Raw genomic sequence first — 12,052 nt, 5'->3', positions numbered from 1 at the left:
TGAGCTGTGGTTATGCAACAAGGTGGAGGAATCCACCATGGTGGGAGGGTTTGGGGAGGGGTGGGGAGAACCCCCAAAAAAATAAAAAGAAAAAAAAAAAGAAAACAAAAAGGGAAGATCATTAGGAAAGAAGGTTGTAGACTAAAGCACAGAAAAAGATGCTACAAAGAGCCTCGGGGAAGAACCAGTTTACTCCACCCCTTGTCTTTGCTGGCAGGGAGTGGCCACCAGTTGAGGGAGGAGATTAAATCTGCACGGACCACTTGGAGGAGAGCTGGTGGGAACAGAGGGATGCTGTGTACTGTGTCATGCCTTGCCATTGACGGGGATGCCATATGAATTCTTGCTAGTGATCTTTTCTGTGAAGAAACTTCTGTAAACATCAGCTTGCATCTCTATGCAAGAAGTTTTCTATAGAAACTATCCAATGCTCTCAGAGTTTTCTAAGCATGTTATGAGTTACCTGTTTGAGATCTGTCTTTTCAATTATATATAGGACACTGATATGCACCATGAAACACATGTGGAGGGTAAATTGCAGCCGACACCTGTGCTAGATGACGCATCTGGCTTCATTTGGGGTGTGTGATCTCTGGAGTCAAGCTGAATGCCTGAAATCCTGTTTCTCTCCCCTGATTTGCTTGGAAACTTTGAGGAGTTTATGAAATTCTCAAAGCCTTGACTTGTCTGCCAGATGGCATCATCATAATTTCTGCCACATGAATTTGCAATGATTAGATGACTTAATACAGACTTAGTGAGGACAATGCCTGGTACACAGTAGTGTTCAGTAGTTGGTAATTGTAGATCTTGTAGTTCTTACTGCAAGTGCTCAGACACAACAGGGCAAAGTCACCTGTGTGTGTCTATGTGTGTGTGTGTATGTGTATTTGTATATATGTTAATGTCTGAGGTTCTGTCTACAGAGCTGAAAAATTCTGACAGTTTCCTTTACAATAACCATGAAGTAAGTTTTATTTTGATGTTTTGGTTTTCCGTTTGTTCATGTGATTTTCTTTTGAATAGCCTTTTAAGAAGTATGAGGAGGTCTTTGGGAACTTCATGGAAATACATGTTATGAAAAAAACTATGGATTTCTAAGATTTTTTTGCACCAAAATATACTTACATTTTATTGCAATTTTCCTAAAACTATCTGAAGTATGTGCATGACTGCTAAGCCCCTTCTGTGTGCGTGCCAGTTCTTGGGGACATAGAGGCTTGTAAAATATGTTTCTAGCTCATGCAATTCATAACTCCAACTAGGCTGCTTTAATGGCTCTTTTCCCTTTATCTGACCTGGGGGCCTAGAACAATCTCCAGAGTGTGTTTCTTAGTGTTGGCAAACTGGGGTCCTGCAGCAGGCCATAAAGTGCATGGTATATGGGTTTAATAATGTCAGGGGAAATGTTCAGTTAATCCCTTGGACTGTGGGTACACCCAGGATTCAAAGGCCAGACCAAAATGGTACGAAGAGAAACAGAGAACTCATAATTATCTGGTGAATTTGGGTCATGTGGAAAGCCAAACCAAATTACCTTAGCCAAGGAAAAAGTAATTTTTTTTCCTCTTCAAATGAATTAGTTTTCTTAAGATTTTGCTAGGGTCTTCCTGCTTTAACTGAGTATTTCCTAGAAAACTGAACACTGTGAATAACATACAGAGACAAGGAATTTGATGGAAATGAGACTACTCATCCATGGATTATTTGGGGGGAAATTGTTACTCGTACTATATAGCATAAGTGGAAAGTTGAAAGAAGTGTCTCAGACCAACCAAATTAGCTTGGACATCATGGTCACCTTTCAGGTGCTGTGTTTTCGAACTAAATTTAACAGCTTCTCCACCTTTTAGTAGCAGCTGTTTTTTAGGTAGAAACTTTCCTAGGTCATTTTAACTATTATATTATGTTACAAACTTGAATCATTAGCACAAAAGCAAATGAAGGAGATACACTTTATTTTTTATGTTTGTAATCATTTATAATACTTTTAATAGAGGATTTCAATACATACAGCATGCAGAAAATGTAATAGAAATGATCCATTTCAACAGTGTAATCTATAAAATCTTGTTAAATAGCATAATGAGAATTTGTCACTTTGTCACCTCACTGACCTTTTACAACCCCGACACTCTAAGTGGAGTGACACCTCCCTCAGTTTGGATGAAATGCCTGCATATTTTTGTTATGTTTCCACCAAGAACCCACTTCAGCCAAAATTTCAGCTAGTCCAAGTCAATTTTTAAGCAAAGTGCATAACCAGAAATTGGCACAAACACTTGTGTATCATCCTTTCCATATTCAAAAGCTGTCTGAGACTCATTTGATTAAGCATAAAAATAACTCTGCGAATGTCATTAGAAAGGCTGATGCACATTCCATGTCTGGTCCCTCCAATTTGTAGTCTGGAGATGCGTTATTAAGTCACTGTTAGATCGTTTCTCTTGTAAAGGACCTGATCATGCTCTCTAGAGTCTGAAAAAGTGATTTTCATATTGAGTTTAGAAAGTTTAATTTTTCTAATTCCATTCAACAGAAAGAAACAGCTGGTAAGTGAAGGAAGGCCAGTACAGTTTAGTTGGCTACTGTAATCTCCACTGGCTTCCCTAGTTAACAGAGCATCTTTATTCTAACAAGGGTCCCCTCTGTGCCAAATATCCTCATTAAACTGAGCAGTGATTAGAGACGAAGAAGTGACATTTCATTGCATATGTGATTACTTCCAAGCGTTCATATTCCTCTTTAAGTTTCTTTGTTACACATTTTTTTTTTCCCTTGGCCTTGGGTATGTCTTCCTTGGCCTTGGGCAGCTCTTCCACATAGGATGTGCAAAGGCTTTAACAAGTCTTGTAGATTACTACTGAGCCAAGTATGTCCTTGCCTGTTGCTGTATGTTCCACTGTTATCTACCTGTGCATTCTTCCCACAACTCATTTTTCTGTCTCAAATTGCCTTGTGTACTTTTGATTAAGTGATCATCTCACAAGATAATTGAGTGGCTCAGAACTGGAAATGCTTTTTCGCTTCCTCAGTTTTGCATTTGTCATAGGTTAGACTGCTTCTTTCCAGTCGAGAAAGGTCAAAACAGGAGGACATTTCAGGATACTGATGAAAAATGCAGTGAAAAGGTAAGTTTATTTTGGTGCAAAAATTTTTGAAATCAATGACTTTTTTCACAATATGCATTGTGCTGAAATTTCTAAAGTTCTTGCATACATGATACACATGCTATAGTGTGCTTTAAATATGACCATACATTGGCTAAAATACAATCCCTGGGGAAACTTTAGAAAATTGGAGATTTCAGAGTTAAATTTCTAGGAATTTTGGTTCAATCTGGGTGACATTGAGAGGATTCCCACTGTGGTCCTACTGGTGTACATTGGTGGGATGATCACAGTGGAAGTGAAGCAAAAAGTCACAATGAATTACCTGGAAAAACAGAATGGGTGGGGCTGGAAGGCTACAGTTAGCTGCAGGAGGTAGGGGAGAGAGTAGTTGAAGAGAATCCATGCATACTTATTCTTTCTTGGTTCATTTGTAATATCAGAAAGAATACTGCTCATTTTAGTGATGGGAAAATTTCCAGAACAATTTTTTCTGAAGATTTACTTTTTGTTTTCAGATTTATTTTTTTGAAAGACACAGAAGCAATGCCCTTTTCTTTACCCCCTTCTGTGTATGTGTGCGCGTATACACGCACACGCACGCACACACACACACACACACACACACACACATCCATCCATCCACTGGTTCATTTCCCAAAGGGATACCACAGCTGGGACTGGGTCAGGCCAAAGCCAGGAGTAGGGAACTGCGTTGGAGTTTTCCACATAGGAAGCATGGGCCTAATCATGTGGGCCATCTTCCACTGCTTTCCCAGGCACATTGGCAGGGAGCTGCTATAGAAGCAGAGCATCTAGGACTTGATTCAGCACTCACTGAATCACAGGTGAAGGCTTAACCCACTGCACCATATGCTTGTCCCTCCAGGATGGCTGTTAATGAAATAACAGCAAAACAAACAACAAAACAAGCAACAAAAAGCATACATACCAAAAAACCCTGTCATTGCAGCCACTTGGGAAGTGAATCATCGGATGGAAGATCTTCCTCTCTGTCTCTCCTCCTCTTTGTATGCCAGATTTTTCAATAAAAATAAATCTTAAAAACAGGGGATTCTGGCCCGGTGCGGTAGCCTAGCAACTAAAGTCCTTGCCTTGCATGTACTGGGATCCCATATGGGTGCTGGTTCTAATCCTGGCTGCCCCGCTTCCCATTCAGCTCCCTGCTTGTGGCCTGGGAAATCAGTCAAGGATGTCCTAAAGCCTTGGGACCCTATACTTGTGTGGGAGACCCAGAAGAGGCTCCAGGTTCCTGACTTTAGATTGGCTCATTTCTGGCCATCATTGCTGCTTGGCAAGTAAACCATTGGATGAAAGATCTTCCTCTCTTTCTCTCCTTTTCTCTGTATATCTGATTTTCAAAAAAAAAAATAATAAATTTTTAAAAAAGCTTCTATGATAAAAAGGGGGTGGGGATTCTAACCCTGTGGTTAATGGAGATCTACCCAATTCTATTTAGCTGCTTATTCATTATTTAAATATCACTGTGGTGCCAGTGTTCCCCAAAAGTTGTGTATTGAAATGCAATCCACATTGGGGTGGTATTAACAGATGCGGCATTTTAAAGGGCAATTAAATCATGAAGGTTCTGCCTGTGTGAATGAATTATTCCGTATAAAATGTAGAGGAAATTAGTTTACAGGCTTTCCATTTGCTCTTCTACCTCTTCCAGCATGTGAGGATGTGGCATTTGTTGTCTCCAAAGGATGTAAGAATAAGGTGCCATCCAAGGTACTGAGAGCAGTTAATACCAGACCCTGACCCTGTTGGGGCTTCGGTCTTGGACTTCCCACCTCCATAACTAAGAGAAGTACATATGTATTGTGTGTATATTATCCAGCCTATGGTATTCAGGTTTATCAGAATAAAACTAGACCAAGAAAAACACATTCACAGCTCTTTGCACCATTCCCCTACTGAGAATATTGACCTTGAGTGAGTGACAGGGTTTTGTTTTAACGAAGTCCTTTCTTCCTTGTACATATTTGTGAGAGTTTCATTGATGGATTATAGCATATGGGAATTTGGAATTTTGATAATTACTTTCTAAGTACACTCCCATGAGCCAGAATATAAACCCAAGTGTGTGAAGTACATGAGAAAACCTGATTTTTCATATGCTGTTAACATTTACTATTGCTAAATGTTAAATTTTTTTAGTATTATGGATAAAGCATTATTTTATTATGGCTTATAGCTTTGATCTTTCTGACTATAAAAGATGTTAGTGCCTTTTTTATACCAATGTTAACAATTTGAATGTTTTCTTTCCTGAATCTCTGTTCATAACTTTCCCCATTTTTCTATAGGATTATTTGTGGGTTTATATTGATTTATAGGAATCAGTGTAAGAATTCTTGTATAGTTTCTGTATTCCATTATATTTGTTGAAGCTACTTTTCCTAAGTTCTCATTATTTAGCAGGAAGTTGTGGCACACTAATGGATTCATTCTGAGAATTAGTTGAGATACAGTATCTCAGCTCTTCATGTAAGACCTGGCACATGTGAATCCCTCAAGGAGTAGTTGTTGTTATTTTATGTATTGTTATACTCACCATAATCCCTGGCACATAGTCCGTTTACAAAATCCTACTAAATTGCTAATTCATTTTTAAAAAAGATCTTCTTTATTTTTTTATTGGAAAGTCAGATTTACAGAGAGAAAGATCTTCTGTCCACTGATTCAATCACCAAGTGACTGCAATGGCCGGAACTAAGCCAGTTTGAAGCCAGGAGCAAGGAGCTTCTTCCAGATCTCCCACGTGGGTGCAGGGTCCCAAGGCTTTGGGCCATTCTCTATTGTTTTCTCAGGCCATAAGCAGGGAGCTGGAAGGGAAGTGGAGCAACCGGGATATAAACCAGCACATGCAAGGCGAAGACTTTAGCCAATATGTTACCATGCCAGGCCCAAGTGCTAATTCTGATCTGTTTGTTGTATGAGGCCTGTGGATGATACATTATGTATCAGGGATTGTATTGGGTGGTAGATTCCTCATGACGAAATCCCTGCTTTCAGAGAACTGACATACTGGTGAGGTGAAGGGACAGAAAGCAACCAAGTGCACAAAAATATATGTAAGACAGAACAACTTGAGGGTCCATGGAGCAAGGAAAGGGATGAGAAGATCCAGAACAGGACACACTATTTTAGATTAGGTGGCCAACAGTTTCCTCTTTCCCTTTCCAGTGGGGGAAAATTTTATACGAAACAAAGAAGATCCCTGGAAATAGCATGAAGAATACTCCTCCTGTGGACAGAAAGCAACAAACACAGAGGCTGTGAAGGAGGAAAGGAGGCTTCTATCTGGGCGGCAGACAGAAGCCAGAGAGACTGGAACAGAGTGAGTGGACAGGGAGCAGCAGGTGAAAGGCTAGCCGGAGACCAGGTCACTTTGGGCCTGGAAAGCCCACGGCAGGGACTTTGGATTTGATTCCTGCTGTTATGAGGAACCACAGGATTGAGGATCAAGAGCAGAGTGTCTGTATCTGACACGGTCAGATAAAGAGCTCTGTTGGCAGAGTAAGAGCTGCCAGTGCTGTGGCACAGTAGGTTAAGGCATCACTTATCACCAGCCACTCGGAACCTTTGCTAATGGTAAGAGAAAAGGTGACCCAGGGACTCAGACCTACCTTATTTTCCTTCTTGCAAAATAATTTGCATGTTTCTTGTAAGACAAATCTACTGATAACAAACTCCCATGTGTTATTTGAGAATCTTTATTTTCCCTTCACTCTTGACTAATACTTTTGCAGAGTATGGAATTGTAATTTGCTGGAGATATTGGTTTTTTACACTTTACATATTTCCTTCTACTCCCTTCTTACTTACATAATTTCTAAAGGAAAATGTGATGTCACTCTTTGTTCTTCTGTAGGTGTTTTTAAGCTTTTAATTTTCAAGATTTTTTTGTTAGTTTTAGATTTTCTAGTGTGTGTGTGTGTGTGTGTGTGTGTGTGTGTGTGTGTGTTGTATTTATCCTGCTTGGTATTTTCTGAGATTCCTAGACCTGTGAATTTTGGGGAAAGTATCAGTATTGTTATTTCTCGATTTCTGTTATTCATAGTATGTATATGCTATTCATTTGTATTTGTGCCAAATTCTTGGATATTCTGCTTGGTCTGTATTTCTTCCTTCTTTCCTTTACTTCCTTCTTCCCTTTTTTTTCCTTTCTTAAATTTATGTATTTATTTATTTGACCTCCAGAGTTAACAGGGAGAAGCAGTCAAGAGCCTGAAACTCCATTCAGGTCTCCCACAGAAGTAGCAAGATTCTGTTAGGCCACCATGCACTGCTTTCCTAGGCCTATTAGCAAGGAGCTACATAGGAAGTGGAGTAGTCAGCACTCAAACAGGCACTAATGGGATGCCAGTGTGAAAGACGACAGCTTAACACACTGTAATGAAATGCTGGTCCCTGGCTTTTCTTTTATAGCTATTATTTGTTATTCAGTTTTTGAAGTTTTTGTTTATATCCTCAAGCCAAGGGATTCTATTCTTAGCTATCGCCAGTCTACCAGTATAAGTCAATCAAAGGCATTCTTTAGATCTGTTACAATGTTTTTGATCTTCAACATTGATTTTTGGTTCTTTCTTGGGGTTTTTGTCTTTCTGTTCATGTTATGTATCTGTTCTTACAGGTTGCCTTCTCTATCCATTGGAACCCTTAGCCTATTAATCATGGTTATTTAAAATTTTTGTTCTGTTAATTCAAATACCCCTGCCATGTCTGGTTCTGATGCTTGCTTGAGCTCTTCAAATTTGGTTTTTTTTTTTTTTTTTGGTCCTTTGTTATGGTTTATGATTTTTTTTCCCAGACAACATGATGTTCCAGGTTAAGAAGAGCTGTAACTAAGCATTCAGTATTGTGGCAGAAACCTATGGAGGAGCAGAGCCCTTCGTGGTCCTATGAATAACTCTCAGTCTTTCAGTGAGTCTGCGTCTCCACAAGGATTTCTTAGTTTTTCTTGTTAGGTGGGGCAGAATGACCAGAGCTGACTGCGGTTGAGTATTGCCCTTCTCCTCAGGTCAGTTAGGCTGTGATTGTACTGTAGTAGGTTAGGCTCTGGTTCAATAACTTCTTTTGAGGTCAGGCCTCCTGAGGAAGAACAGAGTGCTATGGGTATGTCTCAGAATGGCTCTTTTCCTATGTTCCCCTTGGGTGTATGAATTTTTTTTTGTCTCTGAGACTTAATACTGAGGACCTAAGTTCCTGGAGGCAGATCTTCCCATATTAAGAAGACTAGGTCCCTTTGGAGTTATTTTTAATTCAGACTCATCTGCACACAGCCTCCAACAGTTCACCCACAACAGACCAGATTTTCCTACCCCAGCTCTGTTCCTTGTCACAGTTTCCACTACGAAGCCCTTGCTCCAGTAAGCCATGACTCGCTGCATTTGCCTGTCTGTCTCTCCAATCTTGGGGTCAGTTGTTAGCTCATGTTCTCACCTCCCTTATGGATCCAAGAAAAGTTGCCGATTTTTCCATCTACTTGGAGTTGTTACTTATTATTAGGATGGAGTTTTGATTTCCAAGATCCTTTTGAGAGGAACCCAAAACCAGTAGTTTCTGTGTGAAAACAGGCTTAGGGAGGGTTATTATTCCCTTTCTGATCCAGATGCTTGCTGGTGCTCCTGGCAAGGCAGTGGAGAACAGACTGAGCACTGAGCCACTGTCACCCAGACTTTGTTATTGTAACCACTTGGGTAATGAACTAGTAGATAGCAGATCTGTGTGTGTGTGAGTCTCCCTCTCTTTCACTTTATCTTTCACATCAATCAACTCAGTCAATCTTAAATAAATGAAAACAAGTTGAGGAGACAAAAGTACTATGTGTTACTTTGCTACAGATACCATAATGAACTACCATAAACTGGGTGACTTAAAGCAACAGAAAACTATGTTTTCCCCCACAGTTCTGGAAACCAGAAGTACAAAATCAAGGTGCTGGCCAGTACTGTGATCTCTGTCAAGACTCTAGGGGATGCTGTTGCTTTGCATTGGAGGGGGTGATATTCTGCCAGCTATACTTTCAGACCAGAGATGGTCTCCCAATGAAGCTGTTGAATTTATCTGGACAATAGGATGCTGCACTCTGTGCATGATACATGCCCACAATGAAGGAAGTATGACTGGATATGAACTGTTCTACTGCAACAATGTGGAGGAATCCAACATGGGGGGGAGGGTTTGAGGAGGGGTTGGGGGAATCCCAGAGCCTATGAAATCGTGTCATAAAACGAAATAAAAAAAAAAGACTCTAGGGGAGCAGTCATCCTTTCCATTTTCAGTTCTTGGGAGCCTCATTCCAGTTCCCTTCCCCTCTCTCTCTCTGAAAGATTTTATTTATTTTACTTGAAAGTCAGAGTTAGAGAGAGAGAGAGAGTGGGAGGAGATTTTCCATCCATTGGTTCACTCTTCAACAGGTCACAAAGAGCTGAGCTGGTTCACAGCTGGAAGCCAGAAGCTCCCTCCATGTCTCCCCCAAGGCCTTGGGCTATCTTCCAACACTCTCCAAAGCCTTTAGCAGGGAGGAGAATCAGAAGCAGAGCAAACAGGACATGAAGTGATACAATATTAGCCTGTTCTGCCCCATTCATTGGTCTCATTTTCCTCCTCTTACAATTTTTTTTCCTGGTTTCTGTCTCAGTGCCAAAACTATCTTCTTCCTGTTCTGACAGACGCCAGTCACTGAATTAAGGTGCACTCTTGGTCCAGGATGTTTGTATCCTGAGATTCTTAACTGATTACATCTGTACAGATGTATAGGCTTTCAAAATAAGATTGCATTCACACATTTTGAAGGGGAGGAGCTGTTTGGATTTGGATATATCTTTCTGAGGGATACAGTAATAAAAAAAGTAAAATTTAACTTTAAAATAAGCACTGATGAAGCCTGTATGAGAAAATGTTTATTAAGATAGTGGGAACCTAGATTAGGGATATATTTTTAAGAGAGAGATTATGGGACTTGATGGTAGATTCAGTTTAGAATGTGAGATGGGAAAAGACATCCAAAATGACACAGAGTTTTTCTAAACTGGGCTACTAGGTAAGTAGTGCTGCTATTCCCTGTTCTAAAGAGGAACAAGTTTTTGAGGGAAAGGATAGTGAAGACTTTTTTTCTCCCCATTGGTGACTGTAATCATAAAACGTAGTACTTACTAGCCAGGCCCCAGGGCCTGCTTTCTGATGCAGCAAGTTCAACTTCTGTCTGCTCTACCATCATCCCATATTGAAATGTGAGTTTGAGGCTGGGCTGCTTTGTTTCTGATTCAACTTCCTGTGCATGCACTTGAGAAGGCTACTGATGATGGCCTAGATGCCTGGCAGCTACATGAGAGAGCTGGATGGACTTCTGGGCTCCTGCCTTCAGCTTGATGCAGCCCTTATGGACATTTGGGGCATGACTCAGCATATGGGAGATCGTGTAGTCTCTCTTTTCACCACCTTCTCTCCTACCTTCCCCATCATTCTGCCTTTCTAATTAATTAAAAGAAATCTTTTAAAAAGAGCACACCCGCTGGGTCGGATAGTCCTGGCTGCACAAATAGAGTTGTGCTTTGGGGTATGCCAACTTAATTTTCCCAAATCTTAAAATTTCATCTGCAGAATCAGTGTAATGATAATGTATTTGTCATAATATCACTGGGACAGTTAAATATAATTATGCATGTGAGATACATGCAGGAAAAACTTCATAAATCTATCTATTCTTGTAATTTTCAAAGGAGGTTGCAAGAATTTTTAAGACCTTTTTGTACAATGTTTTAACTCCAATTTCAGTGCAACAGATTTGGAAAACTGATACAGTAATCGCATATAAGTTAGACTGTAGTCAAAGAAGGCACAGAGTCTGCTACATTTTGGTGTGAGGAGGTGTCAGAGGTATTGATACAGGGATAGAGAGGAGTGAGAAATAGAGGCGTTACAGAGAGAATTGCACAGACCTGGTATAAGAAGAGAAGTGAGTAAGATAAAGATGTCCGACACCTTAACTTTGGAAAGCAGGAATGCATTACAGGTGAAAGTAGGAAATTCACGATGTAGATCAATCATAGAAAGAAAAAGGCCACACTGAGTCTAGGTCCACCAAGTCAGAGTTCTAGCTGTGTGCGAAGCTGGGCACCAAGCAACACCAGCGAATGAGATAAATGCCTGTTATCTGAGAGGTTGGTAAATATTCTAGTTCAGCTATAGCCAATAGAAATAGAATGAGAGCCAAAGATGCAAGCCATGTATACTTTAAATGTTTAGTAGCCACAATGAAAAAATGAAAAGCATGAAACTAGTTTTAATCATCTATTTTATTTAACCCATTGTGACAAAAATATTTCCATGGTAGCATGTAGTTTATATGATCTTTCAGTTGGGTTCTTTTTTACATGAAGAGTTGGAAATGTGGTAAGTATTCTATAAATACAGCAATTTGATTTGTGCCAGTAGTATTTTGAGCGCTCAGTGACTGTTCTATTTAACAAAATTAATTCTTGGTCGTGGTGATGGTTCGGCAGTGTTTTATGACTGATAAAAGAGGAACTCTATTGCTCTCTTATTTTCTTTATCCTTCCCTTTGTAAGTACCTAGTTAATGTATTTGTTTATTTCTTTCCCATATAATGTAAATCTTCCTCATGACTTATCCTGTATTTTCAGGAATAATGCTCTTAACATAGATGATTTTATAAGTGCCTAAAGGACAAAAATCAAATCCTTGCCTTCAGAGAGTTTACAAATTGATTGAGAGAGAAGCATTCCACAGAGGAAAAATAAAGTTAGGGTAGGTTAATTTAGTCTTAAATTCTGAATGAATGATACTATGAGGTGGGACCCAGGAGTTTAATAGAAAGATCCAGAGAGTTTAAAGCAGACTAGAAAGACAGAACTTGAACGTGAACTGTGTCTTTAATGATGGCTAGCTTT

Source organism: Ochotona princeps, chromosome 15 (genome assembly GCF_030435755.1).
Source record: "Ochotona princeps isolate mOchPri1 chromosome 15, mOchPri1.hap1, whole genome shotgun sequence".
Classification (NCBI taxonomy): domain Eukaryota; kingdom Metazoa; phylum Chordata; class Mammalia; order Lagomorpha; family Ochotonidae; genus Ochotona; species Ochotona princeps.
This window is presented reverse-complemented; position numbering follows the sequence as displayed.